The sequence below is a fragment of the Triturus cristatus genome, chromosome 6 (assembly GCF_964204655.1).
Source record: "Triturus cristatus chromosome 6, aTriCri1.1, whole genome shotgun sequence".
NCBI lineage: Eukaryota > Metazoa > Chordata > Amphibia > Caudata > Salamandridae > Triturus > Triturus cristatus.
In genome coordinates, this window is record NC_140589.1 from 780,529,823 (window position 1) to 780,550,636 (window position 20,814).

The window sequence follows — 20,814 nt, forward strand, 5'->3', positions numbered from 1 at the left end:
TTGAATACCTCTAATGTGAGTGCTGTGATGCACTGGTCCCTTCATGGGACGATCTTTGATGCACTGGTGCCTTCATGGGACGATCTTTGATGCACTGGTGCCTTCATGGGATGATCTCTGATGCACTGGTCCCTTCATGTGATGATCTCTGATGCACTGGTCCCTTCATGGGATGATCTCAGATGCACTGGTCCCTTCATGGGATGATCTCTGATGCACTGGTCCCTTCATGGGATGACCTCTAGACTGGTCCCTTCATGGGATGATCTTGCATACCTCTAATCTGTGTGCTGTGATGCACTGGTCCCTTTATGGGATGATCCTGCATACCTCTGTGAGTGCTGTGATATACTGGTCCCTTCATGGGATGATCTCTGCACTGGTCCCTTCATGGGATGATCTTGCCCACCTCTAATCTGAGTGCTCTGATGCCCTGGTCCCTTCATGGGATGATCTCTGGTCCCTTCATGGGATGATCTCTGATGCACTAGTCCCTTCATGTGATGATCTCTGATGCACTGGTCCCTTCATGGGATGATCTCTGATGCACTGGTCCCTTCATGGGATGATCTCTGATGCACTGGTCCCTTCATGGGATGATCTGATGAACAGGTCCCTTCATGGCATGACCTCTAGACTGGTCATTTCATGGGATGATCTTGCATACCTCTAATCTGTGTGCTGTGATGCACTGGTCTCTCCATGGGATGATCTCAGGATGATCTCTGATGCGCTGGTCCCTTCATGGGATGATCTCAGGATGATCTCTGATGCGCTGGTCCCTTCATGGGATGATCTCTGATACGCTGGTCCCTTCATGGGATGATCTTTAATGCACTGGTCCCTTCATGGGATGATCTTGCATTCCTCTAATGTGAGTGCTGTGATGTACTGGTCCCTTCATGGGATGATCTCTGATGCACTGGTCCCTTCATGGGATGATCTCTGATGCACTGGTCCCTTCATGGAATGATCTTTGATGCACCGGTCCCTTCATGGGATGATCTTTGAGATGGTCCCTTCATGGGATGATCTTTGATGCACTGGTCCCTTCATGAGATGATCTCTGCACTGGTCCCTTCATGAGATGATCTTGCATACCTCTAATGTGAGTGCTGTGATGTACAGGTCCCTTCACGGGCTGATCTTTGATGCACTTGTCCCTTCATAGGATGATCTCTGCACTGGTCCCTTCATGAGATGATCTTTGATGCACTGGTCCCTTCATGGGATGATCTTTGATGCACTGGTCCCTTCATGGGATGATCTCTGCACTGGTCCTTTCATGGGATGATCTCTGGTCCCTTGATAGGATGATCTTTGATGCACTGGTCCCTTCATGGGATGATCTTGAATACCTCTAATGTGAGTGCTTTGATGCACTGGTCCCTTCATGGGACGATCTTTGATGCACTGGTGCCTTCATGGGACGATCTTTGATGCACTGGTGCCTTCATGGGATGATCTCTGATGCACTGGTCCCTTCATGGGATGATCTCAGATGCACTGGTCCCTTCATGGGATGATCTCAGATGCACTGGTCCCTTCATGGGATGATCTCAGATGCACTGGTCCCTTCATGGGATGATCTCTGATGCACTGGTCCCTTCATGGGATGATCTGATGAACAGGTCCCTTCATGGCATGACCACTAGACTGGTCCCTTCATGGGATGATCTTTCATACCTCTAATCTGTGTGCTGTGATGCACCGGTCCCTTCATGGGATGATCTCAGGATGATCTCTGATGCGCTGGTCCCTTCATGGGATGATCTCAGGATGATCTCTGATGCGCTGGTCCCTTCATGGGATGATCTTTAATGCACTGGTCCCTTCATGGGATGATCTCGCATACCTCTAATGTGAGTGCTGTGATGTACTGGTCCCTTCATGGGATGATCTCTGATGCACTGGTCCCTTCATGGGATGATCTCTGATGCACTGGTCCCTTCATGGAATGATCTTTGATGCACCGGTCCCTTCATGGGATGATCTTGCATACCACTAATTTGAGTGCTGTGATGCAGTGGTCCCTTCATGGGATGATCTCTGATGCACTGGTCCCTTCACGGGATGATCTCTGATGAGCTGGTCCCTTCATGGGATGATCTCTGCACTGGTCCCTTCATGGGATGATCTTACGTACCTCTAATCTGAGTACTGTGATGCACTGGTCCCTTCATGGGATGATCTTGCATACCTCTAATCTGAGTGCTGTGATGCACTGGTCCCTTCATGTGATGATCATTGATGCACTGGTCCCTTCATGGGGGGATTTTGCATACCACTAATTTGAGTGCTATGATGCAGTGGTCCCTTCATGGGATGATCTCTGATGCGCTGGTCTCTTCATGGGATGATCTCTGATGCGCTGGTCCGTTCATGGGTTGATCTCTGATGCACTGGTCCCTTCATAGGATGATCTTGAATACCTCTAATCTGAGTGCTGTGATGCACTGGTCCCTTCATGGGATGATCTTGTACCACTAATTTGAGTGCTGTGATGCAGTGGTCCCTTCATGGGATGATCTCTGATGCACTGGTCCCTTAATGGGATGGTCTCTGATGAGCTGGTCCCTTCATGGGATGATCTCTGCACTGGTCCCTTCATGGGATGATCTTGCATACCTCTAATCTGAGTGCTGTGGTGCACTGGTCCCTTCATGGGATGGTCTTGCATACCTCTAATTTGAGTGCTGTGATGCACTGGTCCCTTCATGTGATGATCTCTGATGCGCTGAACCCTTCATGGGATGATCTTTGATGCACTGGCCCCTTTTTGGGTTGATCTCTGATGCACTGGCCCCTTCATGGGATGATCTCTGATGCACTGGCCCCTTCATGGGATGATCTCTGATGCGCTGGTCCCTTCATGGGATGATCTTTGATGCACTGGTCCCTTCATGGGGGGATTTTGCATACCACTAATTTGAGTGTTGTGATGCACTGGTTCCTTCATGGGATGATCTTTTATGCACTGGTCCCTTCATGGGATGATCTTTGATGCACTGGCCCCTTCATGGATTGATCTTTGATGCACTGGTGCCTTCATGGGATGACTATTGATGCACTAGTCCCTTCATGGGATGATCATGCATTCCTCTAATCTGAGTGCTGTGATGCACTGGTCCCTTCATGGGATGATCTTGCATACCTCTAATCTGAGTGCTTTGATGCACTGGTCCCTTAATGGGATGATCTTTGAGCTGGTCCCTTAATGGGATGATCTTTGAGCTGGTCCCTTCATGGGATGATCTATGAGATGGTACCTTCATGGGATGATCTCTGCACTGGTCCCTTCATGGGATGATCTTGCCCACCTCTCATCTGAGTGCTATGACGCACTGGTCCCTTCATGGGTTGATCTCTGGTCCCTTCATGGGATGATCTTTGATGCACTGGTCCCTTCATGGGATGATCTTTGATGCACTGGTTCCTTCATGGGTTGATCTCTGATGGACTGGTCCCTTTATGGGATGATCTCTGATGTGCTGGTCCCTTCATTGGATGATCTTTGATGGATTTGTCCCTTCATGGGATGATCTCTGCACTGGTCCCTTCATGGGATGATCTTGCCCACCTCTAATCTGAGTGCTATGACGCACTGGTCCCTTCATGGGTTGATCTCTGGTCCCTTCATGGGATGATCTTTGATGCACTGGTCCCTTCATGGGATGATCTTTGATGCACTGGTTCCTTCATGGGTTGATCTCTGATGGACTGGTCCCTTCATGGGATGATCTCTGATGAGCTGGTCCCTTCATGGGATGATCTCTGCACTGGTCCCTTCATGGGATGATCTTGCATACCTCTAATCTGAGTGCTGTGATGCACTGGTCCCTTCATGTGATGATCTCTGATGCGCTGAACCCTTCATGGGATGATCTCTGATGTGCTGGTCCCTTCATTGGATGATCTTTGATGGATTTGTCCCTTCATGGGATGATCTCTGCACTGGTCCCTTCATGAGATGAATTCTGATGCACTGGTCCCTTCATGGGATGATCTTGCATACATCTAATGTGAGTGCTGTGATGCACTGGTCCCTTCATGGGATGATCTTGCATACCTCTAATCTGAGTGCTGTGATGCAGTGGTCCCTTCATGGGATGATATCTGATGAACTGGTCCCTTCATGGGATGATCTCTGATGCACTAGTCCCTTCATGGGATGATCTTGCCCACCTCTAATCTGAGTGCTATGATGCACTGGTCCCTTCATGGGTTGATCTCTGGTCCCTTCGTGGGATGATCTTTGATGCACTGGTCCCTTCATGGGATGATCTTTGATGCACTGGTCCCTTCATGGGTTGATCTCTGATGGACTGGTCCCTTTATGGGATGATCATGCATACCTCTGTGAGTGCTGTGATATACTGGTCCCTTCATGGGATGATCTCTGCACTGGTCCCTTCATGGGATGATCTTGCCCACCTCTAATCTGAGTGCTCTGATGCCCTGGTCCCTTCATGGGATGATCTCTGGTCCCTTCATGGGATGATCTCTGATGCACTAGTCCCTTTATGGGATGATCTCTGATGCACTGGTCCCTTCATGGGATGATCTCAGGATGATCTCTGATGCGCTGGTCCCTTCATGGGATGATCTCAGGATGATCTCTGATGCGCTGGTCCCTTCATGGGATGATCTCAGGATGATCTCTGATGCGCTGGTCCCTTCATGGGATGATCTCTGATACGCTGGTCCCTTCATGGGATGATCTTTAATGCACTGGTCCCTTCATGGAATGATCTTTGATGCACCGGTCCCTTCATGGGATGATCTTTGAGATGGTCCCTTCATGGGATGATCTTTGATGCACTGGTCCATTCATGAGATGATCTCTGCACTGGTCCCTTCATGAGATGATCTTGCATACCTCTAATGTGAGTGCTGTGATGTACAGGTCCCTTCATGGGCTGATCTTTGATGCACTTGTCCCTTCATAGGATGATCTCTGCACTGGTCCCTTCATGAGATGATCTTTGATGCACTGGTCCCTTCATGGGATGATCTTTGATGCACTGGTCCCTTCATGGGATGATCTCTGCACTGGTCCTTTCATGGGATGATCTCTGGTCCCTTGATAGGATGATCTTTGATGCACTGGTCCCTTCATGGGATGATCTTGAATACCTCTAATGTGAGTGCTGTGATGCACTGGTCCCTTCATGGGACGATCTTTGATGCACTGGTGCCTTCATGGGACGATCTTTGATGCACTGGTGCCTTCATGGGATGATCTCTGATGCACTGGTCCCTTCATGTGATGATCTCTGATGCACTGGTCCCTTCATGGGATGATCTCAGATGCACTGGTCCCTTCATGGGATGATCTCTGATGCACTGGTCCCTTCATGGGATGACCTCTAGACTGGTCCCTTCATGGGATGATCTTGCATACCTCTAATCTGTGTGCTGTGATGCACTGGTCCCTTTATGGGATGATCCTGCATACCTCTGTGAGTGCTGTGATATACTGGTCCCTTCATGGGATGATCTCTGCACTGGTCCCTTCATGGGATGATCTTGCCCACCTCTAATCTGAGTGCTCTGATGCCCTGGTCCCTTCATGGGATGATCTCTGGTCCCTTCATGGGATGATCTCTGATGCACTAGTCCCTTCATGTGATGATCTCTGATGCACTGGTCCCTTCATGGGATGATCTCTGATGCACTGGTCCCTTCATGGGATGATCTCTGATGCACTGGTCCCTTCATGGGATGATCTGATGAACAGGTCCCTTCATGGCATGACCTCTAGACTGGTCATTTCATGGGATGATCTTGCATACCTCTAATCTGTGTGCTGTGATGCACTGGTCTCTCCATGGGATGATCTCAGGATGATCTCTGATGCGCTGGTCCCTTCATGGGATGATCTCAGGATGATCTCTGATGCGCTGGTCCCTTCATGGGATGATCTCTGATACGCTGGTCCCTTCATGGGATGATCTTTAATGCACTGGTCCCTTCATGGGATGATCTTGCATTCCTCTAATGTGAGTGCTGTGATGTACTGGTCCCTTCATGGGATGATCTCTGATGCACTGGTCCCTTCATGGGATGATCTCTGATGCACTGGTCCCTTCATGGAATGATCTTTGATGCACCGGTCCCTTCATGGGATGATCTTTGAGATGGTCCCTTCATGGGATGATCTTTGATGCACTGGTCCCTTCATGAGATGATCTCTGCACTGGTCCCTTCATGAGATGATCTTGCATACCTCTAATGTGAGTGCTGTGATGTACAGGTCCCTTCACGGGCTGATCTTTGATGCACTTGTCCCTTCATAGGATGATCTCTGCACTGGTCCCTTCATGAGATGATCTTTGATGCACTGGTCCCTTCATGGGATGATCTTTGATGCACTGGTCCCTTCATGGGATGATCTCTGCACTGGTCCTTTCATGGGATGATCTCTGGTCCCTTGATAGGATGATCTTTGATGCACTGGTCCCTTCATGGGATGATCTTGAATACCTCTAATGTGAGTGCTTTGATGCACTGGTCCCTTCATGGGACGATCTTTGATGCACTGGTGCCTTCATGGGACGATCTTTGATGCACTGGTGCCTTCATGGGATGATCTCTGATGCACTGGTCCCTTCATGGGATGATCTCAGATGCACTGGTCCCTTCATGGGATGATCTCAGATGCACTGGTCCCTTCATGGGATGATCTCAGATGCACTGGTCCCTTCATGGGATGATCTCTGATGCACTGGTCCCTTCATGGGATGATCTGATGAACAGGTCCCTTCATGGCATGACCACTAGACTGGTCCCTTCATGGGATGATCTTTCATACCTCTAATCTGTGTGCTGTGATGCACCGGTCCCTTCATGGGATGATCTCAGGATGATCTCTGATGCGCTGGTCCCTTCATGGGATGATCTCAGGATGATCTCTGATGCGCTGGTCCCTTCATGGGATGATCTTTAATGCACTGGTCCCTTCATGGGATGATCTCGCATACCTCTAATGTGAGTGCTGTGATGTACTGGTCCCTTCATGGGATGATCTCTGATGCACTGGTCCCTTCATGGGATGATCTCTGATGCACTGGTCCCTTCATGGAATGATCTTTGATGCACCGGTCCCTTCATGGGATGATCTTGCATACCACTAATTTGAGTGCTGTGATGCAGTGGTCCCTTCATGGGATGATCTCTGATGCACTGGTCCCTTCACGGGATGATCTCTGATGAGCTGGTCCCTTCATGGGATGATCTCTGCACTGGTCCCTTCATGGGATGATCTTACGTACCTCTAATCTGAGTACTGTGATGCACTGGTCCCTTCATGGGATGATCTTGCATACCTCTAATCTGAGTGCTGTGATGCACTGGTCCCTTCATGTGATGATCATTGATGCACTGGTCCCTTCATGGGGGGATTTTGCATACCACTAATTTGAGTGCTATGATGCAGTGGTCCCTTCATGGGATGATCTCTGATGCGCTGGTCTCTTCATGGGATGATCTCTGATGCGCTGGTCCGTTCATGGGTTGATCTCTGATGCACTGGTCCCTTCATAGGATGATCTTGAATACCTCTAATCTGAGTGCTGTGATGCACTGGTCCCTTCATGGGATGATCTTGTACCACTAATTTGAGTGCTGTGATGCAGTGGTCCCTTCATGGGATGATCTCTGATGCACTGGTCCCTTAATGGGATGGTCTCTGATGAGCTGGTCCCTTCATGGGATGATCTCTGCACTGGTCCCTTCATGGGATGATCTTGCATACCTCTAATCTGAGTGCTGTGGTGCACTGGTCCCTTCATGGGATGGTCTTGCATACCTCTAATTTGAGTGCTGTGATGCACTGGTCCCTTCATGTGATGATCTCTGATGCGCTGAACCCTTCATGGGATGATCTTTGATGCACTGGCCCCTTTTTGGGTTGATCTCTGATGCACTGGCCCCTTCATGGGATGATCTCTGATGCACTGGCCCCTTCATGGGATGATCTCTGATGCGCTGGTCCCTTCATGGGATGATCTTTGATGCACTGGTCCCTTCATGGGGGGATTTTGCATACCACTAATTTGAGTGTTGTGATGCACTGGTTCCTTCATGGGATGATCTTTTATGCACTGGTCCCTTCATGGGATGATCTTTGATGCACTGGCCCCTTCATGGATTGATCTTTGATGCACTGGTGCCTTCATGGGATGACTATTGATGCACTAGTCCCTTCATGGGATGATCATGCATTCCTCTAATCTGAGTGCTGTGATGCACTGGTCCCTTCATGGGATGATCTTGCATACCTCTAATCTGAGTGCTTTGATGCACTGGTCCCTTAATGGGATGATCTTTGAGCTGGTCCCTTAATGGGATGATCTTTGAGCTGGTCCCTTCATGGGATGATCTATGAGATGGTACCTTCATGGGATGATCTCTGCACTGGTCCCTTCATGGGATGATCTTGCCCACCTCTCATCTGAGTGCTATGACGCACTGGTCCCTTCATGGGTTGATCTCTGGTCCCTTCATGGGATGATCTTTGATGCACTGGTCCCTTCATGGGATGATCTTTGATGCACTGGTTCCTTCATGGGTTGATCTCTGATGGACTGGTCCCTTTATGGGATGATCTCTGATGTGCTGGTCCCTTCATTGGATGATCTTTGATGGATTTGTCCCTTCATGGGATGATCTCTGCACTGGTCCCTTCATGGGATGATCTTGCCCACCTCTAATCTGAGTGCTATGACGCACTGGTCCCTTCATGGGTTGATCTCTGGTCCCTTCATGGGATGATCTTTGATGCACTGGTCCCTTCATGGGATGATCTTTGATGCACTGGTTCCTTCATGGGTTGATCTCTGATGGACTGGTCCCTTCATGGGATGATCTCTGATGAGCTGGTCCCTTCATGGGATGATCTCTGCACTGGTCCCTTCATGGGATGATCTTGCATACCTCTAATCTGAGTGCTGTGATGCACTGGTCCCTTCATGTGATGATCTCTGATGCGCTGAACCCTTCATGGGATGATCTCTGATGTGCTGGTCCCTTCATTGGATGATCTTTGATGGATTTGTCCCTTCATGGGATGATCTCTGCACTGGTCCCTTCATGAGATGAATTCTGATGCACTGGTCCCTTCATGGGATGATCTTGCATACATCTAATGTGAGTGCTGTGATGCACTGGTCCCTTCATGGGATGATCTTTGATGCAGTGGTCCCTTCATGGAATGATCTTTGCACTGGTCCCTTCATGGGATGATCTCTGATGCACTGGTCCCTTCATGGGATGATCTTGCATACCTCTAATCTGAGTGCTGTGATGCACAGGTCCCTTCATGGGATGATCTTTGAGCTGGTCCCTTCATGGAATGATCTTTGAGATGGTCCCTTCATGGGATGATCTCTGCACTGGTCCCTTCATGGGATGATCTCTGATGCACAGGTCCCTTCATGGGATGATCTCTGATGTGCTTGTCCCTTCATGGGATGATCTCTGATGTGCTAGTCCCTTCACGGGATGATCTTTGATGCACTGGTCGCTTCATGGGATGATCTTGCATACCTCTAATGTGAGTGCTGTGATGTACTGGTCCCTTCATGGGATGATCTCTGATGCACTGGTCCCTTCATGGGATGATCTTGAATACCTCTAATCTTAGTGCTGTGATGCACTGGTCCCTTCATGGGATGATCTTGCATACCACTAATTTGAGTGCTGTGATGCAGTGGTCCCTTCATGGGATGATCTCTGATGCACGGGTCCCTTCATGGGATGGTCTCTGAGCTGGTCCCTTCATGGGATGGTCTCTGAGCTGGTCCCTTCATGGGATGATCTCTGCACTGGTCCCTTCATGGGATGATCTTGCATACCTCTAATCTGAGTGCTGTGATGCACTGGTCCCTTCATGGGATGATCTCTGATGCACTGGTCCCTTCATGGGATGGTCTCTGAGCTGGTCCCTTCATGGGATGATCTCTGCACTGGTCCCTTCATGGGATGATCTTGCATACCTCTAATCTGAGTGCTGTGATGCACTGGTCCCTTCATGTGATGATCTCTGATGCGCTGAACCCTTCATGGGATGATCTCTGATGTGCTGGTCCCTTCATTGGATGATCTTTGATGGATTTGTCCCTTCATGGGATGATCTCTGCACTGGTCCCTTCATGAGATGAATTCTGATGCACTGGTCCCTTCATGGGATGATCTTGCATACATCTAATGTGAGTGCTGTGATGCACTGGTCCCTTCATGGGATGATCTTTGATGCAGTGGTCCCTTCATGGAATGATCTTTGCACTGGTCCCTTCATGGGATGATCTCTGCACTGGTCCCTTCATGGGATCATCTTGCATACCTCTAATCTGAGTGCTGTGATGCACTGGTCCCTTCATGGGATGATCTCTGATGCACTGGTCCCTTCATGGGATGATCTTGCATACCTCTAATCTGAGTGCTGTGATGCATTGGTCCCTTCATGGGATGATCTCTGATGCACTGGTCCCTTCATGGGATGATCTTGCATACCTTTAATCTGAGTGCTGTGATGCACTGGTCCCTTCATGGGATGATCTTGCATACCTCTAATCTGAGTGCTGTGATGCACTGGTCCCTTCATGTGATGATCTTTGATGCACTGGTCCCTTCATGGGAGGATTTTGCATACCGCTAATTTGAGTGCTTTGATGCAGTGGTCTCTTCATGGGATGATCTCTGATGCGCTGGTCCCTTCATGGGATGATCTCTGATGAGCTGGTCCCTTTATGGGATGATCTCTGATGCGCTGGTCCCTTCATGTGATGATCTCTGCACTGGTCCCTTCATAAGATGATCTTGCATACCTCTAATCTGAGTGCTGTGATGCACTGGTCCCTTCATGGGATGATCTCTGATGCACTGGTCCCTTCATGGGATGATCTCTGATGCACTAGTCCCTTCATGGGATGATCTTGCCTACCTCTAATCTGAGTGCTATGATGCACTGGTCCCTTCATGGGTTAAACTCTGGTCCCTTCATGGGATGATCTTTGATGGACTGGTCCCTTCATGGGATGATCATGCATACCTTTGTGAGTGCTGTGATGTACTGGTCCCTTCATGGGATTATCTCTGCACTGGTCCCTTCATGGGATGATCTCTGATGCACTGGTCCCTTCATGGGATGATCTCTGATGCACTGGTCCCTTCATGGGATGATCTCTGATGCACTGGTCCCTTCATGGGATGATCTGATGAACAGGTCCCTTCATGGCATGACCTCTAGACTGGTCCCTTCATGGGATAATCTTGCATACCTCTAATCTGTGTGCTGTGATGCACTGGTCCCTTCATGGGATGATCTCAGGATGATATCTGATGCACTGGTGCCTTCATGGGATGATCTCTGATGCACTGGTCCCTTCATGGGATGATCTTGCATACCTCTAATTTGAGTGCTGTGATGCAGTGGTCCCTTCATGGGATGATCTCTGATGCGCTGGTCCCTTCATGGGATGATCTCTGATGCGCTGGTCCCTTCATGGGATGATCTCTGATGCGCTGGTCCCTTCATGGGATGACCTCTGATGCAATGGTCCCTTCATGGGATGACCTCTGATGCGCTGGTCCCTTCATGGGATGATCTCTGATGCAGTGGTCCCTTCATGGGATGTTCTCTGATGCGCTGGTCCCTTCATGGGATGTTCTCTGATGCGCTGCTCCCTTCATGGAATGATCTTTGATGCGCTGTTCCCTTCGTGGGATGTTCTCTGATATGCTGGTCCCTTCGTGGGATGATCTCTGATGTGCTGGTCTCTTTGTGGGATGATCTCTGTGCTGGTCCCTTTGTGGGATGATCTTTGATGCACTGGTCCCTTCATGGGGGGATTTTGCATACCACTAATTTGAGTGCTGTGATGCACTGGTCCCTTCATGGGATGATCTTGCATACCTCTAATCTGAGTGCGGTGATGCACTGGTCCCTTCATGGGATGATCTTTGATGAACTGGTCCCTTCATGGTTTGATCTCTGATGCGCTGGTCCCTTCGTGGGATGATCTCTGATGCGCTGGTCCCTTCGTGGGATGATCTCTGATGCGCTGGTCCCTTCATGGGATGATCTCTGATGCACTGGTCCCTTCATGGGATGATCCCTGATGCACTGGTCCCTTCATAGGATGATCTCTGATGGACTGGTCCCTACATGGGATGATCTTGCATACCTCTAATGCGAGTGCTGTGATGTACTTGTCCCTTCATGGGATGATCTCGGCACTGGTCCCTTCATGGGATGATCTTGAATACCTCTAATCTGAGTGCTCCGATGTACTGGTCCCTTCATGGGATGATCTCTGCACTGGTCCCTTCATTGGTTGATCTCTGATGCACTGGTCCCTTTTTGGGATGATCTTTGATGCACTCGTCCCTTTTTGGGATGATCTTTGATGCACTGGTCCCTTCATGGGATGATCTTTGATGCACTGGTCCCTTCGTGCGATGATCTTGCATACCTCCAATGTGAGTGTTGTGATGTACTGGTCCCTTCATGGGATGATCTCTGATGCACTGTGCCACTGGTCCCTTCATGGGATGATCTCTGATGCACTGGTCCCTTCATGGGATGATCTTGAATACCTCTAATCTGAGTGCTGTGATGCACTGGTCCCTTCATGGGATGATCTCTGATGCACTGGTCCCTTCATGGGATGATCTCTGATGAGCTGGTCCTTTCATGGGATGATCTTTGCACTGGTCCCTTCATGGGATGATCTTGTATACCTGTAATCTGAGTGTTGTGATGCACTGGTCCCTTCATGGGATGATCTTGCATACCACTAATTTGAGTGCTGTGATGCAGTGGTCCCTTCATGGGATGATCTCTGATGCACTGGTCCCTTCATGGGATGATCTCTGATGCGCTGGTCCCGTCGTGGGATGATCTTTGATGCGCTGGTCCCTTCGTGGGATGATCTTTGATGCGCTGGTCCCTTCATGGGATGATCTCTGATGCGCTGAACCCTTCATGGGATGATCTTTGATGTGCTGGTCCCTTCATGGAATGATCTTTGATGCGCTGTTCCCTTCGTGGGATGATCTGATGTGCTGGTCCCTTCATGGGATGATCTCTGATGTGCTGGTCCCTTCATGGGATGATCTTTGATGGATTTGTCCCTTCATGGGATGATCTCTGCACTGGTCCCTTCATGGGATGATCTTGCATACCTCTAATCTGAGTGCTGTGATGCACTGGTCCCTTCATGGGATGATCGTTGATGCAGTGGTCCCTCCATGGAATGATCTTTGCACTGGTCCCTTCATGGGATGATCTTTGATGCACTGGTCCCTTCATGGGATGATCTTTGATGCACTCGTCCCATCATGGGATGATCTTGAATACCTCTAATCTGAGTGCTGTGATGCACTGCTCCCTTCATGGGATCTGTTATGCGCTGGTCCCTTCATGGGATTATCTCTGATGCGCTGGTCCCTTCATGGGATGATCTCTGATGCGCTGGTCCCTTCATGGGATGATCTGATGTACTGGTCCCTTCATGGGATAATCTTGCATACCTCTAATCTGAGTACTGTTATGCACTGGTCCCTTCATGGGATGATCTTTGATGCACTAGTCCCTTCATGGGATGATCTTTGATGCACTGGTCCCTTCATCTGATGATCGTTGATGCACTGGTCCCTTCATGGGATGATCTTGCATACCTCTAATCTGAGTGCTGTGATGCACTGGTCCCTTCATTGGATGATCTCTGATGCACTGGTCCCTTCATGGGATGATCTTGCATACCTCTAATCTGTGTGCTGTGATGCATTGGACCCTTCATGGGATGATCTTGCATACCTCTAATCTGTGTGCTGTGATGCACTGGTCCCTTCATGGGATGATCTTGCATACCTCTAATCTGTGTGCTGTGATGCGGTGGTCCCTTCATGGGATGATCTCTGATGTGCTGGTCCCTTCATGGGATGATCTGATACACAGGTCCCTTTTTGGGATGAACTCTGATGCACTGGTCCCTTCATGGGATGATCTCTGATGCGCTAGTCCCTTCATGGGATGATCTTTGATGCACTGGTTCCTTCATGGGGGGGATTTTGCATACCACTAATTTGAGTGCTGTGATGCACTGGTCCCTTCATGGGATGATCTTGCATACCTCTAATCTGAGTGCGGTGATGCACTGGTCCCTTCATGGGATGATCTTTGATGCACTGGTCCCTTCATGGGATGATCTTTAATGCACTGGTCCCTTCAATGAGTTCATCCCATGAAGTCACCAGTGCATCAGAGATCAACTCATTGAAGGGACCAGTGCATCAAAGATCATTCCATGAAGGCACCAATGCATCAGATCATCTTTGATGCACTGGTCCCTTTATGGGATGATCTTGCATACCTCGAATCTGAGTGCTGTGATGCACTGGTCCCTGAATGGGATGATCTTTGATGCACTGGTCCCTTCATGGGATGATCTTTGATGCACTGGTCCCTTCATGGGATGAGCGTTGATGCGCTGGTCCCTTCATGGGATGATCTCTGATGCGCTGGTCCCTTCATGGGATGATCTCTGATGCGCTGGTCCCTTCATGGGATGACCTTGCATACCTCTAATCCGAGTACTCTGATGCACTGGTCCCTTCATGGGATGATCTCTGATGCACTGGTCCCTTCATGGGATGACCTTGCATACCTCTAATCTGAGTGGTATGATGCTCTGGTCCCTTCAAGGGATGATCTCTGGTCCCTTCATGGAATGATCTTTGATGCACCATTCACTTCATGGGATGATGATTGATGCACTGGTATCTTCATGGGATGATCTTGCATCCCTCTAATCTCAGTGCTGTGATGCACTGGTCCCTTCATGGGATGATCTCTGGTCCATTCATGGGATGATCTTGCATACCTCTAATCTGTGTGCTGTGATGCACTGGTCCCTTCATGGGATGATCTTGCATACCTCTAATCTGTATGCTGTGATGCACTGGTCCCTTCATGGGATGATCTTGCATACCTCTAATCTGTGTGCTGTGATGCACTGGTCCCTTCATGGGATGATCTTGCATACCTCTAATCTGTATGCTGTGATGCACTGGTCCCTTCATGGGATGATCTTGCATACCTCTAATCTGTGTGCTGTGATGTGGTGGTCCCTTCATGGGATGATCTCTGGATGATCTCTGATGTGCTGGTCCCTTCATGGGATGATCTTTGATGCACTGGTCCCTTCATGGGTTGATCTCTGATGCACTGGTCCCTTTTTGGGATGATCTCTGATGCACTGGTCCCTTCATGGGGGGATTTTGCATACCACTAATTTGAGTGCTGTGATGCACTGGTCCCTTCATGGGATGATCTTTGATGCACTGGTCCCTTCATGGGATGATCTTTGATGCACTGGTCCCTTCATGGGATGATCTTTGATGCACTGGTCCCTTCATGGGATGATCTTTCATGCACTGGCCCCTTCATGGGATTATCTTTGCACTGGTCCCTTCATGGGGGGATTTTGCATACCTCTAATTTGAGTGCTGTGATGCACTGGTCCCTTCTTGGGATTATCTCTGATGCACTGGTCCCTTCATGGGATGATCTCTGATGCACTGGTCCCTTCATTGGATGATCTCTGATGCAGTGGTCCCTTCATGGGATGTTCTCTGATGCGCTGGTCCCTTCATGGGATGTTCTCTGATGCGCTGCTCCCTTCATGGAATGATCTTTGATGCGCTGTTCCCTTCGTGGGATGTTCTCTGATATGCTGGTCCCTTCGTGGGATGATCTCTGATGTGCTGGTCTCTTTGTGGGATGATCTCTGTGCTGGTCCCTTTGTGGGATGATCTTTGATGCACTGGTCCCTTCATGGGGGGATTTTGCATACCACTAATTTGAGTGCTGTGATGCACTGGTCCCTTGATGGGATGATCCTGGATGTGCAGGTCCCTTGATGGGATGATCCTGGATGTGCAGGTCCCTTGATGGGATGATCCTGGATGTGCAGGTCCCTTGATGGGATGATCCTGGATGCGCTGGTCCCTTCATGGGATGATCTGATGCGCTGGTCCCTTCATGGGATCTCTGATACGCTGGTAATTTCATGGGATGATCTGATACGCTGGTCCCTACATGGGATGATCTTGCATAGCTCTAATCTAATTGCTGTGATGCAATGGTCCCTTCATTGAATGATCTGTTGCACTGGTCCCTTCGTGGGATGATCTCTGGTCCCTTCGTGGGATGATCTCTGGTCCCTTCGTGGGATGATCTCTGGTCCCTTCGTGGGATGATCTCTGGTCCCTTCGTGGGATGATCTCTGGTCCCTTCGTGGGATGATCTCTGGTCCCTTCGTGGGATGATCTCTGGTCCCTTCGTGGGATGATCTCTGGTCCCTTCGTGGGATGATCTCTGGTCCCTTCGTGGGATGATCTCTGGTCCCTTCGTGGGATGATCTCTGGTCCCTTCGTGGGATGATCTCTGGTCCCTTCGTGGGATGATCTCTGGTCCCTTCGTGGGATGATATCTGGTCCCTTCGTGGGATGATATCCGGTCCCTTCGTGGGATGATCTCTGGTCCCCTTCGTGGGATGATCTCTGGTCCCCTTCGTGGGATGATCTCTGGTCCCTTCATGGGATGATCTCTGGTCCCTTCATGGGATGATCTGGTGCCCTGGTCCCTTCATGGGATGATGTCTGATGCGCTGGTCCCTTAATGGGCTGATCTCTGATGTACTGGTCCCTTAATGGGCTGATCTCTGATGTACTGGTCCCTTAATGGGATGATCTCTGATGTACTGGTCCCTTCATGGGATGATCTCTGGTGCACTGGTCCCTTCATGGGATGATCTCTGGTGCACTGGTCCCTTCATGGGATGATCTCTGGTGCACTGGTCCCTTCATGGGATGATCTCTGGTGCACTGGTCCCTTCATGGGATGATCTCTGGTGCACTGGTCCCTTCATGGGATGATCTCTGGTGCACTGGTCCCTTCATGGGATGATCTCTGGTGCACTGGTCCCTTCATGGGATGATCTTTGCACTGGTCCCTTCATGGGATGATCTGGTGCACTGGTCCCTTCATGGGATGATCTGGTGCACTGGTCCCTTCATGGGATGATCTGGTGCACTGGTCCCTTCATGGGATGATATCTGGTGCCCTGGTCCCTTCATGGGATGACATCTGGTGCCCTGGTCCCTTCATGGGATGATATCTGGTGCCCTGGTCCCTTCATGGGATGATATCTGGTGCCCTGGTCCCTTCATGGGATGATATCTGGTGCCCTGGTCCCTTCATGGGATGATCTCTGGTGCCCAGGTCCCTTCATGGGATGATCTCTGGTGCCCAGGTCCCTTCATGGGATGATCTCTGGTGCCCAGGTCCCTTCATGGGATGATCTCTGGTGCCCAGGTCCCTTCATGGGATGATCTCTGGTGCCCAGGTCCCTTCATGGGATGATCTCTGGTGCCCAGGTCCCTTCATGGGATGATCTCTGGTGCCCTGGTCCCTTCATGGAGAGATCTCTGGTGCGCTGGTCCCTTCATGGAGAGATCTCTGGTGCGCTGGTCCCTTCATGGAGAGATCTCTGGTGCGCTGGTCCCTTCATGGAGAGGTCTCTGGTGCGCTGGTCCCTTCATGGAGAGATCTCTGGTGCGCTGGTCCCTTCATGGGATGATCTCTGGTGCGCTGGTCCCTTCATGGGATGATCTCTGGTGCGCTGGTCCCTTCATGGGATGATCTCTGAAGCACTGGTCCCTTCATGGGGTGATCTCTGGTCCACTGGTCCCTTCATGGGGTGATCTCTGGTCCACTGGTCCCTTCATGGGGTGATCTTGCATACCTCTAATATGAGTGCTGTGAAGCACTGGTCCCTTCATGGGGATCTTTGGTGCACTGGTCCCTTCATGGGGATGATCTCTGGTGCACGGGTCCCTTCATGGGATGATCTCTGGTGCACGGGTCCCTTCATGGGATGATCTCTGGTGCACGGGTCCCTTCATGGGGATCTCTGGTGCACTGGTCCCTTCATGGGGATCTCTGGTGCACGGGTCCCTTCATGGGGATCTCTGGTGCACTGGTCCCTTCATGGGGATCTCTGGTGCACTGGTCCCTTCATGGGGATCTCTGGTGCACTGGTCCCTTCATGGGGATCTCTGGTGCACTGGTCCCTTCATGGGGATCTCTGGTGCACTGGTCCCTTCATGGGATGATCTCTGGTGCACTGGTCCCTTCATGGGATGATCTCTGCTGTACTGGTCCCTTCATGGGATGATCTCTGCTGTACTGGTCCCTTCATGGGATGATCTCTGCTGTACTGGTCCCTTCATGGGATGATCTCTGCTGTACTGGTCCCTTCATGGGATGATCTCTGCTGCACTGGTCCCTTCATGGGATGATCTCTGATGCACTGGTCCCTTCATGGGATGATCTCTGATGCACTGGTCCCTTCATGGGATGATCTCTGATGCACTGGTCCCTTCATGGGATGATCTCTGATGCACTGGTCCCTTCATGGGATGATCTCTAGTCCCCTCATGGGATGAACTTTGATGCACTGGTCCCTTCAAGGGATGAACTTTGATGCACTGGTCCCTTCATGGGATGATCTCTGCACTGGTCCCTTCATGGGATGATCTTGCATACCTCTAATCTGAGTGCTCTGATGCACTGGTCCCTTAATGGGATGATCTCTGATGCACTGGTCCCTTCATGGGATGATCTCTAGTCCCCTCATGGGATGCACTTTGATGCACTGGTCCCTTCAAGGGATCTTTGAAGCGCTGGTCCCTTCATGGGATGATCTTTGATGCGCTGGTTCCTTCATGGGATGATCTGGTGCACAGGTCCCTTCATGGGATGATCTCTGGTGCACTGGTCCCTTCATGGGATGATCTCTGGTGCACTGGTCCCTTCATGGGATGATCTCTGGTGCACTGGTCCCTTCATGGGATGATCTCTGGTGCCCTGGTCCCTTCATGGGATGATGATCTCTGGTGCCCTGGTCCCTTCATGGGATGGTCTCTGGTGCCCTGGTCCCTTCATGGGATGACCTCTGATGCACTGGTCCCTTCATGGGATGACCTCTGATGCACTGGTCCCTTCATGGGATGACCTCTGCACTGGTCCCTCCATGGGATGATCTTTGGTGCACTGGTCCCTTCATGGGATGATCTTTGATGCACTGGTCCCTTCATGGGATCTTTGATGCACTGGTCCCTTCATCGGATGATCTTTGCACTGGTCCCTTCATCGGATGATCTTTGCACTGGTCCCTTCATGGGATGATCTGTTGTACTGGTCCCTTCGTGGGATGGTCTCCCATGCACTGGTCCCTTCGTGGGATGGTCTCCCATGCACTGGTCCCTTTGTGGGATGGTCTCCCATGCACTGGTCCCTTCGTGGGATGGTCTCCCATGCACTGGTCCCTTCGTGGGATGGTCTCCCATGCACTGGTCCCTTCGTGGGATGGTCTCCCATGCACTGGTCCCTTCGTGGGATGGTCTCCCATGCACTGGTCCCTTCGTGGGATGGTCTCCCATGCACTGGTCCCTTCGTGGGATGGTCTCCCATGCACTGGTCCCTTCGTGGGATGGTCTCCCATGCACTGGTCCCTTCGTGGGATGGTCTCCCATGCACTGGTCCCTTCGTGGGATGGTCTCCCATGCACTGGTCCCTTCGTGGGATGGTCTCCCATGCACTGGTCCCTTCGTGGGATGGTCTCCCATGCACTGGTCCCTTCGTGGGATGGTCTCCCATGCACTGGTCCCTTCGTGGGATGGTCTCCCATGCACTGGTCCCTTCGTGGGATGGTCTCCCATGCACTGGTCCCTTCGTGGGATGGTCTCCCATGCACTGGTCCCTTCGTGGGATGGTCTTGCATTCCTCTAATATGAGTGCTGTGATGCACTGGTCCCTTTTTGGGATGATCTCTGAAGCACTGGTCCCTTCATGGGATGATCTCTGGTGCACTGGTCCCTTCATGGGATGATCTCTGGTGCACTGGTCCCTTCATGGCATGATCTCTGAAGCACTGGTCCCTTCATGGGATGATCTCTGGTGCACTGGTCCCTTCATGGGATGATCTTGCATACCTCTAATATGAGTGCTGTGAAGCACTGGTCCCTTCATGGGGATCTTTGGTGCACTGGTCCCTTCATGGGGATCTTTGGTGCACTGGTCCCTTCATGGGGATCTTTGGTGCACTGGTCCCTTCATGGGATGATCTTTGGTGCACTGGCCCCTTCATGGGATGATCTTTGGTGCACTGGCCCCTTCATGGGATGATCTCTGGTGCACTGGCCCCTTCATGGGATGATCTCTGGTGCACTGGCCCCTTCATGGGATGATCTCTGGTGCACTGGCCCCTTCATGGGATGAACTTTGATGCACTGGTCCCTTCATGGGATGATCTCTGCACTGGTCCCTTCATGGGATGATCTTGCATACCTCTAATCTGAGTGCTCTGATGCACTGGTCCCTTCATGGGATGATCTCTGATGCACTGGTCCCTTCATGGGATGATCTCTAGTCCCCTCATGGGATGAACTTTGATGCACTGGTCCCTTCAAGGGATCTTTGAAGCGCTGGTCCCTTCACGGGATGATCTCTGCTGCACTGGTCCCTTCACGGGATGATGTCTGTTGCACTGGTCCCTTCACGGGATGATGTCTGTTGCACTGGTCCCTTCATGGGATGATGTCTGTTGCACTGGTCCCTTCATGGGATGATGTCTGTTGCACTGGTCCCTTCATGGGATGATGTCTGGTGCACTGGTCCCTTCATGGGATGATCTCTGCACTGGTCCCTTCATGGGATGATCTCTGCACTGGTCCCTTCATGGG